The sequence below is a fragment of the Erithacus rubecula genome (genome assembly GCF_903797595.1).
Source record: "Erithacus rubecula genome assembly, chromosome: 2".
Lineage (NCBI taxonomy): Eukaryota > Metazoa > Chordata > Aves > Passeriformes > Muscicapidae > Erithacus > Erithacus rubecula.
Genome location: NC_136685.1, coordinates 78,482,585 through 78,501,917, shown reverse-complemented (window position 1 = coordinate 78,501,917; position 19,333 = coordinate 78,482,585).

Genomic DNA, 19,333 nt, shown 5'->3' with positions numbered 1-19,333 from the left:
ACATAAATAAGTACTGCTATGCAATGATTTTTTCTCTCTGTAGAACATATAATTATTTTATTCTTCAGTATCGTACTTCAAGGCTTCAAAATGATTTCTTGTAAAGAGTTAATCACTGTAAATTGGGCAGAAATGACCCCTTGATTAATAACCAAACAGAGGTATACCTCTTTCAGAAATAAAATGCCTGTGATGTACATACTGTGAACATAATGAGGTTGTAGGTTCTGTAGAAATGACATAATTTTCAGATTAATTACAATGTGACATGAATTTAATGAACATATTAACAGCATATGCTAATGAAGAAAGTATTGCAGTTCACATGAGAAGGAGAATAAAGCTGCACATAATTTCAGGAAAAAATGAGACCCTCTGACGTTACAGGCTCCAATTACTGTCACAAAACCAAACAAATAAAACTCATTCATTGTCATCTATCTGGCACCATCAAGAAGCTTGATAAACTTTTATATGATCACGTGTAATCATTATTTCAACAGAAACCAAAGGGTAAACCTGCAGATACTCTCAATATATACACCTGTCCATTCCAAGGCAAAACAGGGTGTTTCTTTGGTTTCACTTAACTTGCTCTTGTTGACTATTATCACTACCACAGTGATAGGATCTAAGATCGCAGAGATTTGCATCCTGAAAACAAATAGTTAAAAGGAGAGAAAATTCTGCCTGCAGAATCAGTTCTCTCTGCCTGTACGGGTAATATCGCCTTCAGTTTAATTTCGTTCCTTGTTTCTCATGTTAGATAATAAGCTTGCTTCCATGCATAAAGAAAAACAAAACAAAACAAAAAATCAAGACAAACAAAACAACTTGAAGCACAGAAGTTTCATTAAAGAAAAAAGAAGAAGCAGAAGACAAAAAAAGGACAATGGGTCAACAACAATCTCTGGTATTACATGCTGCCTTGTTATTGTTTGAAAAGCACACACAAATGTCAGTGGAAACTGACAGGAGAGCAATGAAATTTGCTGTACATAAAAGGATGCTCAAAAATGTTATTTATTTTTTTTCTAGTGAAGTTAAAGTGTTGCCTGCTAGAGTTGTGGCTTATTTTTCTCTTATGTGTGTAGCTTTTAAAAATATGAAACACCACTATTAGTGAGTTTAAGTTCAGCTACTACAAGGGGTGAACCTGTTCAGCTTATGTGAAGCTCTGACTCTGGATTCTCTGCACTGCTGTTTGCACACAGACACTTCAGGACTTTAACCACTGCCATCTCCATTGTAGTCATCCTGTGGCAATTGGATTTCTCGGAACAAGAAAGAACTCATGGTAAAGCTGTAGAATTCAGATAAGGCATGTAGGAAAAATGTAGGCAGAGGATATTGGAATCTGCTGGATACTAGGAGGAAACAGAACTTGTGGTCAGTTGTATTTTACAGTTCCTGTCTTTTCCCTTTCTGTTGTATTCACTCCTGAATAACTTTATTGCTTTAATCTCTTGCTTTTTTGCCTGTAACCTCTTGGCATTTATTTATTTATTTATTTATTTATTTATTTATTTATTTATTTTAGGTATTTCTGTTTCTGCGGCTGCCTCGCAGGGCAATATTCCACTCCATGTCTCCAGATATCTGTGACATATTTAGGTTAAAAAATCAGAGAGCAGTTTATTTACTTTTAACATAAAAACTGTTGAGAAAAAAAAACAAACCTCAACCTGGACTCTAAACTTTGTGACTGCAGGCTGTTTTCTACACATGTCACCAGTTCCACGAAACCACTTCAGTTCCACTCGCAGCGGATGGCTGGGCTGGCTTTTGTTGCTGTCTGGCTCCTACACAAAATTATCTGGATACAGTAGGTTCTCCTTTCCTCAGATGGTCACATTTCCCCAGTGCTTACAAAAATTAAGCCCTTATGAACTCATGTAGACATATAGTCATACTACTATTATTAATTTAGACCTGCAGGCTGTAGGTGGTCTGTGAATACACAGTAAAACAAGATAGCAATAAAGAAATCATTCTGTCCACCTATGTATGGCTGAGCAGTACTATAATTATGCAGAACACAATAGAGACTGGGTATAAGACTGTGCAAATATCCACTGATTGCATTTATTTTACATTCATGTAAAAAAAATTATTATTGTTTTATCCTCTGAAGATTCAAAAAATTCCTTCTTTCCCATACTCCCACACACTGGAGGTCTACAAACAGAGTGAAAGGCACATGCCCTACCCCAGTGACCTTAACCTGCTTTGAAACCAGATAAGACAGTAAGGATAACAAAAAACAGGAGAGAAGGATGGGAAGAGGGCAGTAAGATTACACTGTTGCATAGTTTAGCTATATGCTTAACTTGATGTATAGGCCTTCAGCTGAACTTGGAAATTTTTCCTCAGTGAGAAAATAGTTTCCATGGTGCACAGATTTATCTGAGGGAGGTCAATCTACTACAGAAGCAACCTGCAAAAATTAAAATGCCAACCCTTCCGCCTGAGCTTTTTTTTCCCCTCTTTCCTATCCTATTTTAATTTCATCAACACAGATAAAATACGTCTTTGAATAAAATTCTGCAATTACTACCATACAGTGATTTCTCACACAGAACCTTATCTGTGTCTTGGTCTCACTTAATTGAAGTCAATGAGAAAATGCCAGTTGAAGCTAGTTAGGAGGATCAAGTCTGTAATGCATGAGTGAAATCAAGGGGCACAAAGCTTAATGGAGAGACAAACAGAATTTTAAACAAGTGTCTCCTCTTCAGAGTTTTTGTGGTTAGAACCATCTTCCCCATGTGATCCTGAGAGGATCACAGCATCACATCTGCCCAAAGAGTTAGGAAAAAACAACTGTGGAGTAAGCAGGCTGTGGATAGAAAGGAAGCCACTTATTGCCAGGCTTAGTCCAGATCTTTGCCTCAATTTGGAACATTGCTCTGTCTCTGGCCAATCAATTAGTAGTGGTACAGAGCACCTTCCTCTTGTAATGTGCTCCTTGGAGCATCTTTCTCTGCCCCTTGCTACCATGCAGACTTCACAGTGTGATTTTCTGGATGGCTTCCCTACTATATCAATCACCTTGTTTGTAGCTGACAGCCCTCCATCTTTTCAATCTGTAAGAGAGTGGCTGAAGTACAAGGAAATAGTTTCAGTGTCAACAAAAAAGTGTTCCATTAGACTAGACTGTTGGCTACCCTCATTCCCAAACACCACCCTTGATCCATTATGTGTCAGAATGTACCTGCACTTTCTGGAAACAAAGCTGTGACACATAATCAAAGAATTAGCACAAAAATTTAGAAAACGAAGACAGATTGGGGTTGCAACAACAAGGACCTCCACAGATCTGCTAAGTATGTTCTTGTTAATAATGAAAAAGAATGAGGTAGTAAAATATTAATGGAGCATTCATTAATAGTCTTCAGAAATGAAGGACAGATTGCCTTGAAGGCTTCACTTACTTTATGCTGTTTAGCCTGGTTTAACTCAATATAGGCCTGCTTTGTATTAAGCAAAGAAAACAAAAGATAATGCTGAATCTGTCCCTTCATACATACCTATTGAACACAGGAATCTGGTATGAAATAAGAGAGATGGATGTCTACAGTAAGGTTTTTCTGCCAAATTTTTTAGCAATCTGTTATGCAAAACTTCATGGTAACAGAAATCTGATCAATTACTGACCTCTTTATAACTTTATTTACCATGAGCTGAAGGAAAAAAAATGTGCATAAGCAAAGAATGGCAAGTTGTGACTAAGTGCAGGAGACAAAAGTATTCATCCATCCTCTCCTAATGCCAAGATTTGAACAGGGTGCTCCTGAGCAGATGGTTTAACAGACTAAAGCATTAGTTTGCTGATCCTCTGTGCTTGCTAATTAATTCTTCAGTTTACTAGGATTTAAGATGATTGTTAAAAACAAAGCTTCTCTTAAAATAAACTTTAGGTAAATGTTACAAAATGGTGGTTAAAATTCTAATTTCTGTAACCAGAATGTTGTGTATTTTCTAGAAAAGATGTTAATTATCTAAATGTCCTAAGTGCTATCCTTAACACTTCTGTCTCTGAAATTTTTTTTTTTATAAGAACTTGCTTTTGTTTTCCTAGTTAATTAATCCTCCAACTTCCTGTTGACATTCCTGGGTCAAGATTATGTCCTTGACTTCAGTGAGAATGGCATACCCATAATCATGGAAGGGTTTAATTTTTTGGAGAAAAAATGTCCTCTCCCCCCGAAATGTTTTAAGCCCATTATCATGCAAAATGTAAAAACTGTAATATCTCCTTTGTTGTTTTTATAATCATTGTTATTCTAAAGAGTCAGGATTTCATGTAGTAATTTATTTCAGTTTAACATGAAAATGATGAATTCTCATTAAATTTATTAAAACCAGTGTTGTAGAGTAGATTGCTGTCTATTAGATTTAAACAGTGGGAAAATAATTTATTTATTTTAGATTTCATTGTTATAGGAGTTTTATAAACAGATGCCAATTTGTTAACAGAAGAAACTCCTCTCCATCAAAGTTATGGAATTTATAACACAGAAATGGAAAAAAATAATTAAGGAAAAATATTAGGATGAAATAATGTTTTACAAAGTAGGAAATAAGAAGAAAAAAAATTAGCACTGGGGGGAAAAAAATCTTCACTTGCTAAAGCTAAGGCATAAATTTTGAAGAGACATCTGTTGCTTGCAAAAGGTAGTCCATGGCAGTACTGATGGACTTCAACATCTGTGAGTGGACTCAGAGAAGGTCTCTCCAGATAGTTCATGATGGCTTGAAAGAAGCACCTCTGTCATGGTGCAGCTTTGACCCGGGAGATGCTGTGAAATTCTGCACCTGTTATGTCCTGTTATGTTACCTGTGAGTTTGTATGTGTTTCCTGATACCTTCCTTCAGGTAGGGGTTTGGATTTACTGCTGAGAATTCAGATATTTGTTATCTCTGTAACTCTTCCTTCTGTCAGAAACATTATTGGTTGTTTGTTATGTTAAAAACTCTTGGCAATTCTCCTTTCAGAACAGCAGATAAGAATTCTTATTACTATTGTAAGGAATTCATAGCTTGCCTCGTTCTATAATCTATCCATCTTGTAAACCAAGAAAAAGCTATTATTATAGATGATTCAAGGCTGAACTTTTTAGTAAGCTGTCACTATGCCATCTTCATAAAATCAGTTTTCAGCTCTTTTCAAAAAGCAACATTTTTATCCAGAATAACTGCAAGGAATTTTGAAATAATTTTAATATATCCGTAATGGAATCTACACTGAGGCTGCTGAGAATACAACATATTTGTTCACATGACATATGAATTGAAATGAAAGAAACACAATAAGCTGCTCAGGGTGAATTAATGCTAGTAAAATTGCATTTTTAATTTCAATAATTTTAGATAGATGGTTTATTACCACATCAGTCAAACAAGTACCAGAATACCATGTCCAGACAAAGCTCAGTATTCAAAAACTACTAAGAAAATTTAAAAGAATTTAAAAATTAATGACATGTTGTTGAAACCTTACTTCATATTAAAAGATTGTATTGAAAGAGTCTGATCTCTCTAAGAAAGAAAGAATTCATATTTTTACCCTGTAATGTGGTAATTCAACATATAAAGGTAAATGCCTTTGGAAGATCTAATGAATGAAAACTGAGCTGGCAAACAGAAAGTGTAAGTCTAGTTTTAGCAATAAGGAATATTAAATTCTCTAATAATATTAAATTTGAATAACTTAATCAATCAGTGCTAGATTCTCTGCTACTTTAGATCACAATTAAATATTCTTGTTCAGCTCACCTGGTAAAGAAATTATAAAGATGTTGAGGTCTGCATTAACTTGGTAGTCCAGACTCATAATCACAGTAAGGTTTTCTGGTCATAAAATCCAAGCTTGTGGACAAGTTGGGTTTTTGCTTTTGAACTCCAGTATCATGACCTGGAGAAAAATGTTGGCTATTAAGCACAGACAAGTAAAATACTCAAATAAAAAAATAAAAAAAAGGTGTCCCATGAGTAGTGGAACTGAAGAAGAGGGATTCTTTATAGATTAATTCTGCCATATTTCCCACATCATTGCACTTCTTGACACCAGCTGCCTTGCAGATCCCTAAAATCTCACCTTTAAGAATAGATTAAGTCCTCCTTATATGCCCAAGACCACAGTGAATCCTCCAGTTAATATTTTAGACTCTACCATATGGAAAACCCTAACAATAGAGAGGTCTTTCACTCAGTGACAAGTTTTAATGAGAATTTTATTAATTTACTCTCTCTGAGATCATCATCTCTCCTTGAAACTTTTTGGAAGAGGGTATATGGACAAAAAGTTAGTGGAAGAGAAAGGACAGTCAGAAAGGCAGATGGGCATAAAGAAAGTGCAGGAATTCACTTAGTTATGCTGGAAATGATCAGAAGAATTTTCCTTATGTATCTACTTGACTTATCATAAATTTTAATGAAAGCTTCAAGAAGTTGAGACTGCTTCAATATATATCAAGTCCAGAAAAGATCCTATGCTTCTACCCTTTGCTTTACACTAGTACAGGACAGTTCCCAAGGAGTAAGTGTCACTTTACTCACAAAACAAACCTAGTCTTCTGCAAGTTGTACAAGACAGGTCACTTTATTGCACATAGAAATGCTGCACAACAGTTTGGGTAGAAAGCAGAGGGAGAAGAACAGAAGAAGATTATATTTAGAACTCTGAGAATATTTAGGGAGTCGAAATCTGATTGCCAACCTTGTAACTTGATCTACAAATCTGAAATGCGCATATGGTTGATATTTTTCTATTACATAGCATTTATTTCTGGAAGTCTTTTTCACTTTTGTCCCTTTTTGATCTGTAAAAAAACCCAAACATTTTTGGCATGGCCTTAAGCTAAATTTCAAATGAACATAAAACATTTAATTCCGTTTACTAGCCAATATGGATGGCTATCAGTAGGCATTCCAAATATATCTCCTTATGAATCACTGGTACTGGATTGTAGTTATAGTGAAGTCTTTTTACTTTTTAATACACAAAAAAGAAAGATAATGTGAGTTAAGAAAGCACTAAGTACCATGTATTTCTTTGGGGTTATCTATTTGTCAGTGACTTTTTAATCATAACTAATTATAAATGATTCATCAGAATGTTTAAAACCCTACAGAAATGCTTAAATAACTCATGGTTTTTACTTTATAGTACTGCTTTAGAATATTATGCTCGTCTTAAACCAGAAGAATGATGACATTTAGCACTGTTGTATCTTCATATAATTGTTATCTTTTGTGTTGTTTTCAGTTTATTTATTCCTCATTATGCTTTATTTGTGCAAATCAATTCTAAACAAGTAAGCCTGCCACTCCACCAGCTTCTCATTTCCCACTTTCAAGTTGTGACAAAGCTAGAAAGCTTTCCAAATTCTACAAAAGTGCTGGACTTAGTTTGCATAAGGTACAGGTGAAAATTCATATAGCTTTGTTCACTGTCCCTGTAAATTTAAATTTGTCCTTTTAAATTTAATTTTTTCAAAATAGTTGTAATTAAGTGTAACTATAATAAGTATTGAACCTGGCTGTAGGGTTGCAGATAATCATGGGAATAAGATGAAAATGGATTTCAGATCTCCACTTTTGATTAAACTTCCGACTGCACATTTAGAAGTCTAAGTTGTGATGCTAGTTGGAAGGTGAATTTCCTCAGGTTTTCTATGTTGTTAATGGTGTCTTGCCCTGAATCACCTTCAAGAAGAACCTGCCTGTCTTTATTCACTTTGTGGTGCTCTCACCAGATTTGCATTTTAATTCAAAAAGGAAGTTTGGGTGCCTAAATTTACAAATGGTGAATATTTTCTTACTTGTACTTGTTAACTCCACTACAATTTCTTTAATTTTTATGGAATAATTTGGTCTTTCTGCTGATATAGAAGAAAAGAATGTTTTAATCTTGTGCTAATTACCATCTTGATTTGTTTCTTAGATTATATCAAACCAAAATAAATGTCCCTTTTTTCTTTGTAGGTGAAGAAAAAAAGTTGATTTTTAGGAAGTGTCCTATCCTGACAATAAACCACTGTCACTCCTGGTTAGGAAAAAAATGATAAATCCTCTATTCTTAATCCCTTTCAGATTTCCCCCCTGTATTTGAGATGCTTCACAAATGTTTGATAAACGTAGTCCAAAAAAATTAAAATCTTACAGCAATTGAATGGAAGTAAGTCAGAAAACTGGAGAGAATGGTAAACAAAGTTTGCACAAGTCTACAAGAAAATGCAGGTTTCCATAATACTTAAACTTGAACTGAATGGATCTTTAGATGAGATTATGCAAACGGTAAAGTTTATATTTTCAACTCAGAAACAGAATGGGACAGATAATTACTTAATTCAATACTGGCATGTGGAGTTGTTTTTTTCCTTGGACAGGATCCAGAAGCATTTACTTGTGTTTCTCCCTGCTGCCTAACTATATATTTTCACAGTATTTGTGGAAACAATTCTTTTGAGATTTCTAGATCCTTGTAATATCTGACAGGAGTTGGATAATGGATTCAAAAGCTGGAAGGTGAAGATACACTGACAGCATAAGACAGCTTTATACTCTTATGAAACCTGCTTAAAACCTGATAAATTTTGTTGCCCTCAAATTTAGAGGGCAGTGGAGCAGCAGAGCTCTTCAGAGTACCACTTAATACTTGCAAATAACAATGTATTCCCTGCATCTTGCTTCTCACAGTAAATGAAATGTAAACATAAGTTTCCCCAGCTTCAGCACAGGGGACCACGCAGAACATCTGGTAACATTATTTTTAATTTCTTAGGAGTGGAGCAGCACAAGTGTTATGAGTAACATTCAGCGTCTTTTTATCTTCCAGCAGAAGTCTGTTTTATTTTATAAACAAGGAAACATGTCATAACCTAAGAGATTTCTTCAGGAAACAACAAAACAAGTAGATCCAGGTATAGCTGTTGCTGCTGGCACTAAAAAGGTGCAAACACCTCAGCTTTGTTTTATTAATCTCAAATAATACTAATTTAAATCTTTACCCTGCTACCCAGGAGGCTGAACTGCATCATCTCAGCATAATCTGTGCACAGTATTTCTCAGCCCTCAAACACAAAGCTCAAGTCTTAAATTAAGTCCATCAGCTGGGATAGGAGATTCATTGACATATCAAATGAATAAATCTTCTATACGATTTCAACACCTTTGTGGTAATTATGCAACTTTTTTTATTGCTTATCTCCCTTTCACAGTTAAGTGGTTGATGAACTTGCGGATTGTCAGTCTCCCTTTTCTAAGTTTTCCTAAAATACTGGGAAAGTAGTCCCTGGCTGAGAGGGACCAATCTATTCATTTCGTCTCCAAGAGCTGTGTTCCTGAAGCTACAGACATCCCCAGGGAGGGATACTAGAGTTTTATTTTCACCACATTTTTGAAACTCCCAGTGCTTTTTGAACCTGTACACACTTGCAAAACTGCATTTTATTTGTGGTACCAATTCATAAAGATCTTTGTAAAGATCACCAACTTACACATGGAGAAGGTGACCAAGAGCTCCTCACAAGGGCAGTAAAATTCTTTAGAGCTGCTAAAATCAACAAGAAGAACATTCTTAAGGTTCACTTTCAAGATCCTGTGTTTGCTTTAGGCATGCCTGCAAGTAGACTTTATTAGTATTTTAATTTAAATTCTATATTTAGGAAGCCTTTCTTTAAATAGATGGTGTAAGTTTGTTTCACTGCTTTTTGAAAATCGTGTAATTCTTGCTTTCTGCATTTCCAATTATAATGAATGTTCTTTTAATTGCACTTTGGCCTGATTATGTTTACTCTCATAATGAACTCCTGTGTCTTCCAGTCCAGAAATGTCTTTCTATTTTGTTAACTGCTCTTCTTGATGAAGCACCTACAGAATTTCTTGTTGATTAAATCAATTCCTCTTTTATACAGTCTTTTAAATCAGGTGTCCAAAACAGTAATTAAATGAGAAAGACCTGAAGAAATAATTTTTGTGCTTTTTCTTCTCCTGTAAAATAATTCCTTTTCATGAGAACTTTATCACCATTTTGGGAGTTTTGTTTGCTTGTTTGTTCATTATATTTTTCTTAAACTATAAATCCAGTGGAAGTATCTTCACATTGTTTTGTTATTTAAAAAATCCCAACATTTTAATGCTGACACATGCATTGTCTTCAGGAGTCTTGATTTTCTTTGGTTCAAGAACTGTTCTTTCTTTGTACATTCATGATCATAACATAATTTAAAAAACACAGTAAAAATTGAAGAGGGCATCATAAATAAATTACCACTCAGGGTTTATGGTAGGAACACTTTACTAATAAATTCTCCCTGAAATTTGAGGTAGTGGAGTAGTATAGTACAAGTTTAATTCATACCATGATGTTCATTTTAATTAGGTTAGTGGACAAGAAAATTCAAATTAAAGGTAGGTTAAAAATAATGCCATTTATTTATCCATGAAAAAGACATCAATGGACCAGAAGAGTGAGCTTTTCTGAGCAACATGGGCATTTTTCTTCTGAGCTGTGATAAAGAGTGGCATGGAAATGCAAACAGATATCTCAGTCAAGGGTAACATTCAGTTCTTAGACTCTTCATTAAGACTGCAAGATTTCAAGCTGGTTACAAGTTCAGATGCATATTTCCACAAAGAGACCACCATAATTTACAGAAAATATATGCTATATGTTGAGTAACTTTGGAGATTTTTTCAAAGCTTGAACTGTTTTTTCACATTATCTGTTTAGCAGCTGAGAACTGTTTTACAGAAATATATGAGTAATCTCTGATATCCTAAACCTATGTCATGCAACAACTTCCGACAATAAATCCAAAAAGAAAATAGTTCACCATACCATTCTTTCATAGAAATAGCTGGTACTATAAGGGAATGGAACATAAGTACAGTGCTTCTTTTCCGAACAAATGCTCATGACATTTCTTCTGTTGCATTTTTTCTGAGTAAAAAAGGCCACTATCAACATAAAAAATATTGAAGCATATGTGTAAAGTAAGAACAACAATATTTATTAATAATGACCATACTGATAACTCAGAGCTCAACGAGAAGTTTCCATTATTCAGCTTGCCTGGCAAATCTCAGCAACTTTTTTTTTTCCAGGAATTCAACATCCATGAAAAATACTTCCCAAGTATTTTAAATTATGAGGATGATATTTTACATTTCCGAGGTTGCCTAACCCCAATTTGCTTGCTTTCTCATTTGTACTCTGTAGCATCTAAATGTGATCTAAATACAAGTATGTATTTAAACCTAAGTTCTCTTTTCCAAGACTAATTCTATTAGTCTTGAATCCAAATAAATAAATTTAAATTAATGTCTTTTTCACTCACAGTTAATTGAAGATGTTGATTTAAAATATTAGTATTTCTAATGAGTAACAGAATGTTCCAAAGTCCATTTTCATGTTTCAGAACCTTGGAGAGCGCCTGTGGTTCCACCATGTGCTCCGAGAGACATGTACCAAAGAAAACCCAGGCCTAAGACAAGAAGTTGACAGTAAAGTGATTGCGCTTTAATGAGATTGGTAATAATGCCTGGAGTCTTGAAACACTATGAGATATGTCTTTTGAAAGAAAAACTGTTAAACTATGTTGAGAATATCATGCATGAAATCGTGTTCTCCATGTTTTGGATGGTTTGGAGGCTTTGTCTCTTTGGTCAGGTGGAAGAAATCCAAAATAAGTTTATCCTAGTAGGAATTTATTGATATTTTTTCAGCTTGGTTTGGTTTTGGCTGTGATTTAGTCCAATTGCAAAAGTAATATGGATCAAACCTTACTTTGATAAAATCACCCCATCGAATTTATAGGAATGTTCTGTTTTAATAAAGAAAATAGATTCAGCAGAAATGAGGCAATAGCTTTGCCTGTTGAGGACTAATTTGGCCTTCATTTCAAAAATGGCCAAGAAGACATCTGTATTTATATATGCACATTATATTGCATCCATAGCAGTCTGTCTTTTCATTCTCATGCAACAACCACTTTTCAAAATGAACAACAGGAGAATTTTCAGAAAACATTAGCTGTAGTCTAGACTTTTCTGTTTGTTTCTATTACTGAAAAGCTTGTATCAGGCTGAAAACAGGCTGATAGAGTGGGAAATGACAGCATTCATTCTGTAGCACAAAGGTAAACCAGCTTGATTTGATTGTAAGCTGAATTAAGGATGTCTCTGTTTGTAGTCTCTAGGTATCTGGCTCTCTAGCACCATTTAAGATCCATAATGTGTCTAAAGTAGATATGGAACCTGTAGAAGATCTCTACTTTCTTGGAGTGGCAGCATAACAGGGGCATCTACAATGGCATCAGTACCATCCTTTAAGGTTCATGGCAAATAGGTGCTCTTCTGCAGAAATAAAAGGGGGAGCAAGGTAAGCAGTTGTACACAATCAGGAATCAGTGTTACTCTAAAGATGTGGTATTTAGAACTCTTTTATGGCTTGTGAACATTGTACTTTGTAACAAGCCAGAGTGCTTATTTAAATAATTGCAGCTATAGCAGATAAAGAATGAGTGCCCACATCCTCAGAATGAGTGCCTATTTTTTCTCTTGATTTCTGTCACCTTCGAAGATTCCAATCCCAAAATACCTTTTCTTTTGGTTGGTTGGGGTGGTTGGTTTTTTTGTTGTTTTTTTGTTGTTGTTTTTGTTTTTTGTTTTTTTGTTGTTGTTGTTTGTTTGTTTTTGTTCTCTTCTCTGTTGAGGTAAAAGTAATTTATCTATAATGCCTTTACGGATGAATTTATGTTTACACATGGATTCCTAGGTTTTTGTTTTTTCCTGAGATAGTGGGAATGTTTTCCAGACTTGGTATAATATTTTGATGACAAACTCCTGGTCATGGGCAGACCAGAATCAGAGATCAATCTAGGCTCAGACAGGTCTATCAGAAAGCTTGAGATGCAAACTGAGCCCAGGCCATGAAGCAAAGATCAGTAAGTCACAACAGGGAAACTGTAGGTTGTGTGATACTATGGTCAGAGAGAAACCAATATCAATGTCCAAAGCAGGTTGTAAGCAATAAAGCTCATGATCTGAAATACAGCTCTGAATACTCCCTTAGGGAGAACTTGCATAGAATAGAGCCTGTAAACAACATCTCCACCTATCACACGAATTGGTGACAAAATTTTCAGGTGTTTTTCTTGGGTTAAGGTCATGTCCTCCAAGGACACAAGAACATCCAGAGGATAGAGAAAGTGGGCTGTAAGACTTTCAGACTGAAAATGATCTTTTTTAGCAGTCTTTTTTCTGTTCAATTAATGGTTGTGGTAACAAGCCAAGCAAAATCCTAATGCAGACAACTGCTATCTCTGAGACAGTGTTTGTGTCTGTAAAGGCAGTAGCCAATAGCTGCCTGCTGGAGGGATGAATCAGTCCCAGGTGCTGAGGGGATGATTCATCATCAGTTGGCCAATGACTCACTACAACTTTCTGCACTGGTTTGAGTCCAGCCTTTAAACATGTATATGTAGATGCTTGACATCATACACTGATACTATGTGTAAGAAAGTTTTCTGAAGGATGATAAATTTCATCAAATTTAAAGATTCTCAGGCTATTCCTCTTAAATCCAGAGAAGGATCCTTCAGAAAGACATGTAACTGCAGAACTATGGTAAAAGAACTATTACAAATGAGAAAAAAAAAGACAAAATTCTGCTTGCTTTCAGCCAAACTTAGGGGATTTTCACAACTTCCACCTTAAATTAAAATTACATAAGGCTAAATTTAAAATAGTAAGCTGATGAAAGAATGTATTTATAAAAACACTGTTGCTATTCTTCACAAAGCACAAAACTCAAGTCAGCTACATGCCATGGAAAAGAAATAAAAGTATATTTGTAGGAGTCCAAAATTCATCAAATGTAGACGCTCTGAGGGCTTTTTGGTTCTCTGAAACTACACTTGGAATTGGTTCTTGTGTGATGTTTTTTCGATTAAAGGTGTACTGGAAAAAACAAGCAAAGTGATCTAAAAAACCTGCTCTGTTTATATATTATTTATTAATATTCTGCCTCATTATCTATCTGTTAGTCTATCTATTTGTATCTAACTCATTGTTAATCTTATAGTTATCATTATTCTGCCTGAAGCAATGAGATGGGTCTCTTAGCCAGTACTCACTGGTCTTAAATGTCACACTTCTCATTTCCCTGTAACCCAAGGGAGTTACAAAAGTAAGTACAAAGATCTTGTTTCATGTTTCTCTTCATGTTTAGATGTCAGTCCTTCCTTCACAGACAGTGTAATGTGTTTTGATTTCTCTTGTGGCCTTCCTGTTATGCATTTCGTTTCTTCACCTTTTATGTTAATTTAATGTACACTAGTTACTTGTACACATTTTTTTTTACTGTATTTACTTCTTTATCTGTTTGGAACAAAACCCCCTCCTATTTATTAATGTGAACAGCTTCACAATTAATATGTACTTTATACATTTGTATGTTTTTAAAAATATCCTTAAAATCTTACACAAAAGTGAACCAGGGTATAAAGCATGTGTAAAATGATATGCATGTAAGTACATTGAATATGCTGATGCCCTTGAGTTATCCAGGAATAGAACAGTGCAGCTGAAATGTTCATAAAGTCCCAAACCTACAGCTGTGGACAAAAAATACGGTATGTTTTATGACAATCCTGTCATGGAGTTGTAGCAGAAAACTGAGGAAGAACTGACACATTCAGCTTCAGTTAACACAAAATCAGGTTGAGGAAGAAACCCAGCATGCCTTTAAAGCTAATCTGGAAAAGGAAGCCTTTAGTTTTATTCCCTACACCTTGCCTTTTAACTGGCATCCTTTAATGTAACTGAATTTCGGTATAAACTCCTCTGTGAACGTTTGTGAATTTCGCATGGATTTCATAACCCATATGTATCTGTTCAAAGTTTCTTTAAACTTGCCTGTGTGAATATAAGGTTGGGGAGAAACGCTCATATTCACAGCTTTTTTCATGCCTGAAGACTCCCAGTTCTTAGTATAACTGAAATAAAACTCAGCCCTTCCAATTCACTTGTGCATGGTGTGTATTAAGAGCACCATCCTTCATTCACAAACATTATCAGTGGACTGTTTGTCTGACAGTGGAGGCACAGCCCTGCAGAGGATTCCTGCTGATGTTCTCTTCACCCCTGAGGTGGAGGCAGTACCCAGCCCTGCACCCCACTGCCCCAGAGAGGCCCAGAGGGACAAGCTAACACTCTCCTGGCTTCACCCAGCCTGCCCCAGCACTCAGGCCCCAGTCTGAATTTGGTCATTGTCTCTGGACTTGCTCCAACCTTGCTGAACAGCAAGGGCAGGTTGGTGAGGGGTGCAGGGCATCTCTTCTGATGGCCAGCTCTGTGCCTCAGCCTTTCACCCTCCTCATCTTCCTCCCTTTGCCTTAAATGACCCTCCTGTTGTTATACCCCACCCTCTGAATCGTGTCAACCCTTTCCTATCCAGACATGGGTAAATCATTATCCTTAAGAAAATAATATGAATGGCTCTGATTTATCTAATATCCAAACCATTTGCCTCTCAATTATTCCATTCATCAGAGGAGAATATTCCATTCTTCAAACCCTAATTGTTCAAAGAAACAACAATAACACATCTATGGGGTTTTCCACAGCTTCCATCAAGAGGTGGATGTGCTTGGTTTACCTGGTGGTTCTGGCATAACTTTAGGAGTCAGTCATGGCATGTTGTAGCTGGCACACAACCTAGAAAACCCCTAGATTAACTTTTCTGTTTGTTTTTGGGTGTTTTTTTCCTTGCAGGAGTTATTAGGTCAGGTCAGAGATCCTGACAAATTTTCTCTGCTATAATGACTTATTCAATATTTTGTTTCCAGCGAGACTCTTAAGCCAAGCTCAGGGGGTGTATAAACAGACCTGAAGCAGCCCACCTAGACATACATACTTCATATGGCTTAGAAATTCCTCCACATTACCTCTTGAAGTTCTACAGCCTTGGGCAAAGTAGGAACTTTGACACCACCCTTGCTGGAACAATAAATACTCCTTCAAAACAACCATGCCAAGTTGTAAACAACTGTCATAAAAGGTAAGCAAAAAGCATCCATTGATTAACAAATCTTGTATGTATGGATACACTGCAGTCCTCATAATCTGTTAACTTGTTCATTGCGCTATTAACCATCATTCAGATGGAAAATTTGAAAAATATTATCAAATACTTTAAAAGTCATGCAATGACAAACAAGAATGCCTTCCAGCAGGTAAAAACTGGGATGCAGGATGGGCCTATGTGCTCAGTGAATGAAGTTGGTACCTACACTCTTATTTGTCAGCTATGCTTTCCCTTAAGATGCAAAAGAATGTTTGCATCTCTTTACATTTATGTAACTTTGCCATCTAGAAGGAGGTCTGCTCAAGACACCTGACCCAAATCTTATTCTGGGGCTGCTGCAGAGCAGCCTGAGCAGCAACAGTAAACATGCATTACTGTGGGACAATCTCAATTTTCAGAAAAGTGAAAGAATGCTCCTTTGGACTGCACCTTGTCAGTTCCTGTGCCTTTCAGGGGCTAACTTGCAGCACTCCTAAATACAATCTGAGAATTTTTAGCAATTTTGTCCTCACTGTCCCATTAATGAGTAGTCCCACTTGAAAATAAAGTAATTGCACACTTTCAAAATAACGAAGGCTTTCGTTATGTTTTGATCATGTGTATTTTAAACACTGGTTGATTTTCTCTTTTCTCACTTGTTTTGGGCTTCTCATTGGCTTTTTAATCTGTACAGGAATTTCACTATTTCCATGTTCTTTACTGTCTTAACTACTTAATGCTCTTATACTCTTCACTTTCACTATAGCTGAAGAAAACAATTACAAACAGGAAAATAGCTTTTTAAATCTTACAATTAGATAGAGGAAAAACACTGATGAAGAAATAAAAGTTGTAAAAGAAAGCTTGTTATGGGAAATCAATTATAAATATCCAAGGAATAAACTTACAAAAATTATTTAGCAGACGACTGCATTTTTCCCCTTTTATAGTGATCCTGTTTCCTTTAGGAGTTAAAAAACTAGACTGTCTATAATCAGACTATATAAAAATCAATGTGGCACCTTGGGATTGGGCATGAGATCCTTCTCAATCTACAGAGGGTTTGAAATGCAAAATTCAGGTTCTAAGAAATACCTGTGCACCTACAATCTACCCAAGTCTGAGCCAAATCACACAAAGTGGATGAAAAGAAGGTATTGCAGCAGGATTCAAACCAAGCCACAAGAGAAAGAATTCTGAAAATCTGGCACATATATAATCCATTAAAACTGAGAAAACTGCTCTATTGATGAGCCACCATGTTGCTGTAATTCAGACATAAGCAAACAACACTAAAGTCATTGTATTTTAAGCAAACAGATGTGTGAGACTAAGAACTGCTGAGCAAAACGCTACTATTTTGCATCATTGATTTTCATTGTACTTTCATACTTAGAAACAATTTTTTCTAGGCTCTCTTCATTGCCTTAGTCTCTTTTAATTTATAAGAAACTTCTGAGCTCACAGATCTTTTTAAGAATTAAAAAAAAAAAAAAGGAGGGGGGAGGGATAAAATTGTCTTAATGCAAGTTTTCCACCTGGAAGCCAAACTATTTAGTAATTCAGCTGATTGCATCCTTGTCAGCAGAAGGGCCCACCTCACCATTCAGGATGACACTTTTCAAGGTGATGCTAATGGGAGCAACTTCCAGCCCAGTCTCGGAGGGGCCTCCTGCCACAGCCCTGTGCACAGAGCTCAGGTGATCCTTAATCTGTGTCCATGGCAGGAGCCTGATGCCAAGATTCCCCTATTAAAAATTCACAAGTGCTGTAAAAGTCTCTGTGTGTCTGCAGTGAATGTGTTTGTATTTACAGGCTCATACAAACTCCCTCCTTTTAAAATCTCAGAGATTTTCTTATACATTTTATTTTCCATTCACTCCTCATTCTTATTTTTTTCCCATTCACATTGGTTTTTTCCCTTAATTTCCTAAGTCAAAAATGTTTTCTTTGTTTCTCCCTTTATAAATTCAGTAACTACTACCTTTATAAAATACAGCCCTAAGGATTTTTTTCCCTTTGCTGGTAAGTTATGGAAGTACTGTGGGACAAATGCTAGCAAGGTCACTGCAATTCTTATATGGCCTACTTACTCTAGCTACAACAAGAGGAAAAAGCTAATCCATTCTTATTAAATACTTTGGGATCTATGAATAAGAAAGTGGCATGTATGTCCCAAATAGTAATAACTTGCAATTTTTTTACTTGCAATTTGTGCTATTTGATATTTGTAGTCAGCCTGCTTTCCATCCCTGTCAGCACTGATTTTCAGCTCATGTCCATTTGTGCTGGCTTATTCTCTCAAGGATAACAATGTCTGTCCTCTTACCTTTGGAAGTGCAATGATGCTTTTAGCCTTGTTTGGATTATATAACACCTACTTCTAATAATTTATGATTTTTATAAAGGAAATAGATCCATGTGGAAGGTTCCATTATCCTGGGTAGGGCTTTTTGATTTCTTTTGGATTGTGTGCATGCAAATATCCACACGTGTTTCTACCTGCAGATGTTTTCCTTGATCTGGCTGCAATTATTTTCTGATACTGATCTTGATATCCTGATTTTATGGCCAAGTTCTTTAATTCTGCACAGACTACATACACAATCCATTCTGTAGGAGTACAATGGGGAGATGGGGTTTTGCTTGCCACTACAATGAGAGACTGATTTTCCACTTTTACTGATAGATACCTTTTTAGTCTCAGGGTTGTGGGTTTGTTTCACATTACATCAGTCAAGAGATGCTTGACACCAGACATTGCTACAGCATTGTGAGAGATGTGCAAGCAGCAAGTTAGCTCTGATACTACTTACATTGTCCATTTCAAATTTTGAAAAGCATATATTGCTAAGGGTTATTTTTATTTTCTGTTTTGGAGCAAACCTAATGTAACTGTTCTTAGAGTAACTGAGATTTCAGGGAGTTAAGGTGAGAGGAGTTGAACCAGATTCTTCAAGGCATTTACAGAAAATTGTTCCACTGATCTTTTTTTATTCTATACATTCCTAACATAAAGTGTATATAGTTTAATGTGTTTTGTAGTACAGATTTTCATGGAAGAGGGAGTCTCTACAAGAGTAAACCACCTAAACAGACCTTTAAAGGTCTAGGTCTTTGCTCTGTTCCCCCATCATTAAGCCTTTTATTGCTCTGCTGAAAAGTTCAAGAGTTTACTGGGACTGAGGTAATAATTTTTGCTGGGAATATTTTCTGAAGACAGATGGCCATTGCTCATCACATTAACAAGAAGGCTAA